A 9,909-nucleotide genomic window follows, 5' to 3' on the forward strand; every position below is an offset into this window, starting at 1 on the left:
ATTCACATTCACATCCATACATCCACATCTACATGCATACATCCATTTTCACATCCTCATTTATACATCCACATCCCATATCCACATTCATACATACACATCCATATCCACATCCATGCATCCACATCCACATCCACATTCACATTCATACATCCACATCTACATCCACATACATACATACATCCATATCCGTATCTACATCCATACATCCATACATCCACATCCACATCCACATTCACATTCACATCCATATATCCACATCTACATGCATACATCCATTATCACGTCATCATTCATATATCCACATCTACATACATACATACATCCACATCCACATTCCCATTCACATCTACATCCACATACATACATACATCCACATCTACATCCACATTCACATCTACGCATATACATCTTCATGCATACATCCATTTTCACATTCATACATCCACACTCTCATCTCCACATTCACACATCCACATACATACATCCATTTCCACATTCCCATTCATATATCCCCATATGCCTTCACATCTAATCTTTTACATCACATCCATTCTTGCCCTATCACGACCCATATACATCTTATCCTATCACATACACTTCTTACCTCATCTCATACACATCTTATCACATCTTAATTCATCTTATCACCTGCTAACTTATTTCATAAGCATCTTATCACCTCTTATCACATCTTATACACCTCTTATCACATCCTCTGTAAGATGGAATACTAACAGGGTGAGCACCAGGGATCAGGTCAATACGATAATCTACAGCCCTTTCAGGTGGTAAGCCCGATGGCAATCACATCTCATATCTACAAGAGAATTTTTATATTTGATATAAGATTTCTTTACTCATTTATTTAAGCATAAATTTCATTTAAGGAGATTAATACTTTCAAAGTAAAAATCAATCTTTTATGCATCTTCCTATGCATAAAAGATTGATTTCTTTACTCATTTATTTAAGCATAAATTCCATTTAAGGAGATTAATACTTTCTTTACTCATTTATTTAAGCATAAATTCCATTTAAGGAGATTAATACTTTCGAAGTAAAAATCAATCTTTTATGCATCTTCCTATGCATAATTTCATTTTAAATGAAAATGATACTTTTGAATTAAAATTCAATCTTTTATGCATCTTCCTATGCATAAATTCAATTTGGATGAGAATAACGCTTTTGAATTGAAATTTTATTCTTTTATGCATCTTCCTATGCATAAATTCAATTTAGATGAGAATGACACTTTGAATTAAAAATCAAACTTTTATGCATCTTCTTATGCATAAATTCAATTTGGTAGGAATTACACTTTTAGAATAAAAGAATTTCTCTTATGCATCTAAGATATGCATAAAATCCATTTATGATGAAAATCACACTTTTAGTATAAAAAGAATATCTTTTATGCATACCTCTATGCATGAAATCCAATATGATAAAAGTAACACTTTTACAATAAAATAATCAACTTTTATGCATACCTTTATGTATGAAATTCAATTATAATAAAAGTCACACTTTTATAATAAAATAATCAACTTTTATGCATACCTTTATGCATGAATTTCAAATATGATAAAAGTAACACTTTTGATATAAAAATTTATCCATTATGCATACTTCTATGCATGAAAATAAAAATGATAAAAGTAACACTTTTGATATAAAATTTATCCTTTATGCATAATTCTATGCATGAAAATAAAAATTGATAAAAGTAACACTTTTGATATAAAAATTTATCCTTTATGCATAATATAAAAATTCAATTTCTCTATGATTACAATGAATTTCTTTCAATTAATCTAGGATGATAATTCCTAGAATATGGTAGGAAGTCCTCTTTTCATGCTTTGAATGAAATTATTTTATGTGCAAATTTTTACAAAATTTTACCGTAGCTCCGCTGCTATGACTGATAAATCTCAATTATTTTAAAAGATAAAGCTTATCTTTAAGGGAATGATTAGAATGATCCTTAATTGGATCATTAACCCATAATGGATTGAATAAAAAATAATCATGAAATACATAAACTAAAAGCATAGAAAAAAAACCATTAATTTGGTCTCAAGCATAGATTAATCTTGGATTAAGGAAAAGCTTTATGAAAAGCTTCATTTGGATTGAGAATGGGTCATGAGTATGACCATTTCTTGAGTGAGAGAGAGAAATTACATAAAAACCATTAGAATTAAGCATAAATAGAAATTTATGTAATTCTTTACTATCATTAATCAATTAACTTCAATAGCATTCATCAAATTATGTAACTCTTCACTACTATTCATCAATTAACTTCAATAGCATTCAAAAACCATTCCAATTAAGCTTCTCAAGCTTGAGAGGGGTTGAGAAGAGAGAAACATTGAGAAATTATAGAAAAGATCAAAATTCACCATTTACCTTACAAATTGCTTGATTCTTTGTTCACGGCAGAGGCCCCCAACCAATCAATTAGTTTAGTATGTTGATGGAGCCACCAATGGGAATTGAAGAAAGAGGGAAGTATCAAAAACTAGTGAATTATCAATGAATTCACAGTTCTTGGCTTAGGTGGAGTAGAGTAACAGTGCATAAAACACTATATTTTTTCAACAAGGGGGAGGCTTCTATTTATAGAAAAAATTGAGCTCCTAACCAAACAAACTGATTCTAGAATTTTTCAAATCAGTTTGGTCAATATTTGACCATTTTTAGGTCAGTTAAGTTAACTTTTTGGAACTAGACTTGAATGAGGAGAGAGGAGAGATAAAATATCTTAATTTTTATGAGTTTAAAACTCATTCAAGCATATGAATTAGGCGCCTCATTGAAGGCCCTCCTCTTCCTTACAGATGTGTCAAAAATGGGATCATTACATCCAAAATATCTCATATTTTTATATTACTCATAGTTTCTTACTAATAAACCTTGTACATTTTCAACTCTTCATCTTATGTGAACATTGAAGGGACTCACCTTCCTTACCTAGGTGTCAAAATAGAATCATTATATCCAAAATATCTCATATTTTTAATATTGCTCATAGTTTCTTACTAATATACCTTGTACATAGTCAACTCTTCATCTTATGTGAGCATTTACTCATTTTTGGGTATCTTCTTTTTAAAAAATTGGATTTATCTCCTCCCCACACATGGATTGATCCCCACACAAACTCTTGACATTGTTGACCGATCGAAAAAAGATTGTCAGTTATTGGTTCATCTAATGCAGAATCGCATGATGCAGTTATGCCTGACATTGATCATGGAGATGATCCATACTTTGAATCAAGATTGTCAGTTTGGTGCTATGCGTGACATTGATCTTGGTGATGATCTTTTCTTAGCTGAGTATGCTTTATAGTAGTTATCAATAGAATTACCTGTATGTAATGATGTTTTACTTGCTGAGATGTATTACTTATGATGAACCAACTCCTTGTTTGAGTCGCCTCTCCTTTGCAGCTCATTGACGTGGATGCTAATGAAGTCAGACTGTTACATTGTCTTCAACTGGGTTTCCTTATCACTATGCATAATTCAAGGTTTGTTTACATCAATGTGTGTGGGATTACACATCTTTTCTACATTGCCATGCTCAGGGGTTGCCTTATACTCTCATGGCCCACAGAAACCTTAATTGGACCATAATCCAAAAATTTCTGAAAATCTAGACTCTTAGGCTAAGGTCCTTCATACCCATTTCCAATTAATTCCAATTGCACATTGGAAAGTTCTTTTTTGAATTTCTGTTTCAGGGAAACTTATTTTAATAAGATGAGAAATTTTTCTATCTAAAAATATTCAAAATCTAAATATTCTCTCTCTAGAATATTTTCTCTCTCTAGGTTAAAACAGTTAGAAACAAGATCTTTTATATTTCTGAAGAGGGATTTAATTACAGGGAAAGATGCTGGACATCTTGAGAGGCTGGGGAGCAATCTTACATTCTCTCCCATTTGAAAAACGCGAGATGTCCTCATCTCGCAAACTGGGGGTAATTTCGCACGATGCACGAATATGAGACTAAGAGAAAATTTAATTAAGATTAACCACCAAGAAAAGTCTCAAAGAGAACAAGACTCAAGACAAGAACAAAGGTTTCAACTTTATTCACTCTTGGAACATATACAGCAAAGATAGAAGGACTTTTTACAGTTCCATAAGCCCGTCCATCATATGGTCACAAAAGCAGCACTCACAAGCTGCACACGTATAAGGTAACTCATCTATGGGAATAATTCGGCCGGTTATTGCAGCACCTACCTCAGTGGTATGAGGTGATCTAACAAAAGGACCTCTAAGAGGCAAGCCGAAAACGGGATAAAGGCATATCTTCTGGTGAGGAAGAAAGCACGCTAGTAAGAAGACCCGCTCAGAAAATCCACCATGCCTTGATCTCATCACGCAGTAGTATCGGGGACCCAAACCCAAAGCTTCAATAACCATAGCCAAGTGGACATTGTTACGGAAGTGCTGTCGCCCCCATGGTGTTACCCTAGTTATATCTCGACAGGTCCGCCATTTGGTCTGAGCTACAGAAGTTCCCAAGTGAGGGAAAAGTGAGCGCTCATACAGTTCTATAAAATCCTTCTTCACAGACTCACTTGCGTCTTGGGGTGAGAAATCATCATGGGTGGATAAAACCAATTCCTGCTGCCAAGCCATAAAGGAGATTAAGAAAGAAAGGAGATCGATGGAAGTAAGATTACTGCACAAGTAAGAGTTACGACTTATATAAAGAAGGAACTAGCGTAACCTAGAAGCCAACGGGGTATCTTGCCACTGAAGTTTTACCGTCTTACCATGATTTGGTTTTGGCACATATTTCTATAGAAGGCTTACATGAGATACATTATGAACTTTGAGATGAGGAGATAAAAAAAGCTCGTAGGCTAAGTCACCTACTTTCTTTGAATTCACATAAGGCCCACAATATCTGGGGGATAATTTCTTATACTTCCTAAGAGATAAAGAACTTCTTTTGGGCCGTACTCGAATGAAGACCAAAACCTTGATATCCAAAACATCGATTTTCACTTCTGAATTCATTGTTCTGAATCCTTAAAACAGGTGGGACTCCTGAGAAGTATTCTAGGGAAAGGGTCTTCCTTTTTTAAACAGAATCTTTCTTTTATTTTAGAGAGGAAATAATTATAAGATCAGAAAGGGAGATTCTTACTCCTGCATACCTTGAAGGCTGGGGGGAGGAATCTTACATACATAATATATATACGTGTTTGTGTGTGTATATTCTCTCTTACACATGCACATAATATATATACGTGTGTGTGTGTGTGTATATTCTCTCTTACACATGCACATAATATATATGTTTGTGTGTGTATGTGCAAGCTTGAGTATGTGTGCAAGTGTGCATATCTCTATATGTTGCATGTGTGTCCATGCGTGCGAGTGTGTGTATGTGTGTTTGTATGCGTGTGTGCACGTATCATGTGCTGGTGTCTGTGTGGTGTGTGTGTGTGTGCATGAACATACATGTGTGTGCATCGACATACATATAAATCTATTTATATATACATGCTTACATACCTATAGATACACATACATACATAATATATATGTGTGTGTGTATCTAGAGGTATGTAAGCATGTATACAAAGATTTCATTGAAAGATGTGAGATGAGATCTTCTTAGATTCAAATTCAAAATTGCATTGGAAGATGTGAGATTTGGATCCTCCTCACGCTTGCAAGAGGAGTGGTTTTTTTGAATTAGCCCCACCTCCTTTGCCCACGTGGAGGGAGTGGGGTTGTGGTTAATCTTGTATAGATTTAAAAAAACTCGATTACGTTCAAATAATTTCCAAAGAAGGTAAAACCTTAATGAATGCACCCATAACATATGCATGAATAATAAATTAATATCCAACCCAAAAAATGTTGTGGGTGCATATATTGGGTCCCCAATTCTTCTTTGCCTATTAATTAATTACCAATAAGTACCCAAAACATTTTGTATATTAAATAAATAGATCGTTGGGGCACAAAACCATAATCCTTTGATTAGCATAATCCTTTGGGTACTTATTGATAGCATGCATTTTTGGTGCCATATTTAGTTGTGGAATCTTGCATGTGTTTTTTTTTTGTGATGCATAGAAGCTTCTCTCTGTCTCTCGATTTTCATCGCGAGGACGATCAAATTTTCTTTTCTCTTTCTCAACCTGCCTGCACATTGCAATTGTCTGGCCTAGGAGAACATACTAGTGAAGAAGTAGCCGTACGAGGGTAGACTGAGGGCAGTAGGTGGGGCTATTTTCGTGAGGAAGGTGTTGGACATGAAAAGACATGCATTGGGATGCATGTGGGAGGTTATAAGCGAAGGGTGAGGTGAGCCTAGCAAAGAGCGAGGTGAGGTCCATGGAAGATGCAGGAAGAATTACAGAGAACGCCTGACCCCCCTCCGTTGGCATCTGCAGGTTTCGGAGAAGCTGGTGAGAAAGGTTTTGGAGAAGGCGGTGAGGTTTTAGGAGGCTTTACCTAAGGTTCACTAGTCCTCAACCTGCGCATTGCTGCGGTATGTAAAAGGGAGGCGAAGCGGCCCCAGCAAATCAGCATTTGAAATTTTTTTGGGGGACTCATTGTAATCAGCTAACCGATTGCTCCACGTTCCAGGATTTCTCATTTCTCTCCTCTCCTTGTCCCAAAGTTGTCCATGGTTAATATATAATAGATAACCTTAGGCTCACCTAAGTTATGGGCATTAATTATTTAATGCCCCATGAAAAAAGGTGAATATGCACCCACGAAAAAGGTAGGAAAATCAACCAATCAAGAGGGACACTATGCTGCCATAGAAGCCCATTAGGAGTGGAGGAGAAGAAAATATCATGGTTCCACTCTCTCATAAATCTATTGCATTTTGTTTGTGCAACTCTAGAAGATCCCTCTATGTGGGCCCTAGTGGCCAAAAGAGTGTAAACAATGTCACTCTATATACTGCAAATACACTAGGTGGTGTCATAAACATGAATACCCTCAAAGGCCCCTAAGTGTCTAGTCTTCTAGATATGCCACATGTGATACTCGCAATAATAATCTCACAGGTGTCGTACTCAGTAGAGCGAAGGTGGTGTGTATCGTAATAACTAGGGGATATCTTGAAGCAAATATCTCTGAGCTATGCCACCCTTATGGACAAGTATTATAGGATCTTCTCCCTTGTACTTAAAAAGAAGAAGTGGGCCAGATTGATTTAACCATGCAACAGTGCCTCAAGTAATATAATTAAGATCACTCCTCAATTTGCCCAGGAGGTGGGCTATAGATATTGAGATCCTCTATGCTCCTTTGTACTCCCACAAGTAATGATACACTGTCTCAGATGGAGCTAGGTATCTAGGACAAGATAGATCCACGCCGAAAATAGATCACTAGTTGGTGGGCAACCCACAATGTCGACACAGCAGAAGAAGTAGGATATATGGCTCCTCCTGTACGAGTGCTAAAGTCTCCTTTGAATTGGGGGTGTAATGTCATACGCCTCCAAGTGACGCATAAGAGTGGTAACTCTTTGGTCTATCCAAGCATAAGCAACCTAGTGCTACACACAATGTAGTTGAAGAAAGGTATGTGAGGATTGAATTATCCCACCCTTTAGGGTATGAGAGCATAGCGGGGGTAAGTTCACTCGAAATTAAACCCGTCGATACTTGAGAGAGACATAGCTCAAAGAATCTACCATTGGGCTCCTCTACATGCCCCCTTTAAGTAGGCCTTAATCCAAGCTCCGACAAAGCCATCCTTTAGGCTGGCATCACTCAGATCCCTCAAAAGAAAGAAATAAGAAGTGTTTGGTTGTTGTCTTTAAGAGTACAATTGTGATTTTTCAAAAGTCACACCCCATGCCTACAAACCTTAAAGCCCCACATATCTAGTATTCATTCTTGATGACTCTTTATAAAGGATAGTTTCTCTGACACACCTCTAATAGCACTTATCGGAGACAAGAAGACCACTATGCATGCTTGGAAAGCCTTTATTCACTAAAACAAGAACTATTATGAAAAGAAGGAAATGAATGCAAGGATCATAGCTGCCAGTTTGCACCCTTAGCCATTAAAGATTGAACAACCCTCTCTTGTGGAGAAGCAAGGGTCCTCAACCTCGCCTCCGTTGGTGTCACCCCAATGGAGCTATGCAAATGTGTATGGATCAAGGAGGGAGAGAGGTATGGAAAGCTCTATCAAAGAATAGGGGAGAGGAAGAGATGGAAAAGGGGATGGAGGGGAGGAAAGCAAGCAATCCTTCACTCTAAACACTCACACATAATCTACAAGCAAGATACTAACATCACCTTAGGAATCTAGCCTCTAAATAGCTCACAGAGCGTCAAGCAAACACTCACCCAAAACAAACACACACACACCACCAAACACCAAATACTTTAGCACAAAATCAAGGACAAGGCTGCACATCACTATTGTGTCACAGTGGACAGCTCTTGATGTATCACTGGGGAAAACACCTAGGCACACACACATCCCTATGCGCACACCCTTAACCTCCACTCAATACACACACCTGACAAGAACGAGGTAGGGAAGACACTTGAATTTTAAGAAAAATATTTGGGTACAATAATGGAATATATCGTCTCAGACACACATACACACCCGTTCTTCTTCTTTGCTCTCCCCCTTTGGTTGTCTTTCTATAGGCTCCATAGCTTTTTACGAAAAGTACGTGCTTTAATTCTCCTCCTCCGCTTTTTCTAAAAGCCAACCAAAAAGGAAGGTCTGCTTTTCTTTACGCGTGCATAGCTTTTGTCAGCTCTCATGGGTGCATAGCTTTTGTTAGCTCTCACGGGTGCACCTTTGTGACCAAGCAAAAATATCATTTTCCTGTGTCCTCTATGCCATGCCCCAAGTGTCTTTGAAAATCCAAATCCCTGTCCATAACACTTTGTAGGAGGGCCACAAAATCCCGCTGTCAGTACCCCCCTCAAAGGGCCACAAAATCCCGCTGTCAGTACCCCCCTCAAAGTGCAAGATGGTACATTTATGTACCATGTAAGAGCAAAAGGCAGATTGTGTTATACTCCACATTTCCACTATTGTCAATCGTACGAACATTGTGCAAAAGAAAGAAATTGTCGCATGTTGAATTATGCCATGATGGCCAAAACTGTGGGAGTCTCCAAACATCAATCATTGCATTACAACTCCCCGTCAGGGTGGCACCCTAGGTGCCGCCATCGAGACTGTGTATAACATAGTGAGAGCATCTAGCAGTAGGTCCTCTACCTGATCTCCCTACTACTGCTCCTCCTAAATTGGTGTCACTGGCTCCATAACATCCATTGCGTCAGGTATAATCCTAGAGAAATATGGCCGTAACCTGTATCTGTTGGTCTTCCTCTTGTGTAATGTTCCATCCAAGTTTGGTAACTGATAGTACACTTTAGGATAGGCCTTGTGTAGTAGGAATGGCCCCTCCCACTTAGGCACAAAAACTTCACATCATACCTGGTATCCAAGTTGCTAGCATACTTAAGTACTTAAAGATCCCTCCAAAATCTGTTTGTCTTTTAACTTCTTGTCAAAAAGCTCCTTCTGCTTGAGTTCCTGCTTCTCATAGAATTCCACCGAATGCTCCCTCTTCCATTCTTACTTGGCTAGGGTCAAGAGCCTATCAACCCATACCTCATCTGCATTCTTCAACAACTTCTCATACATCTTGATAGTGGGTAACTCAATCTCTATAGGCTACAAGGATTCCTACAGGCTATAAGGATTCCTACAAGGATTCCTATCCATATACAAAATGGAAGGGAGTGAACTGCAAAGACTCCTTGAAAGAGGTGCAGAAGGCTCACAATGCACCATCTAGCATCTCATCCCATAGCTACAGTTTATCTTCTACCAATTTCTTAATGATCTTG

Source organism: Cibotium barometz, chromosome 33, assembly GCF_041138505.1.
Source record: "Cibotium barometz isolate CiBa-2024 chromosome 33, ASM4113850v1, whole genome shotgun sequence".
NCBI lineage: Eukaryota > Viridiplantae > Streptophyta > Polypodiopsida > Cyatheales > Cibotiaceae > Cibotium > Cibotium barometz.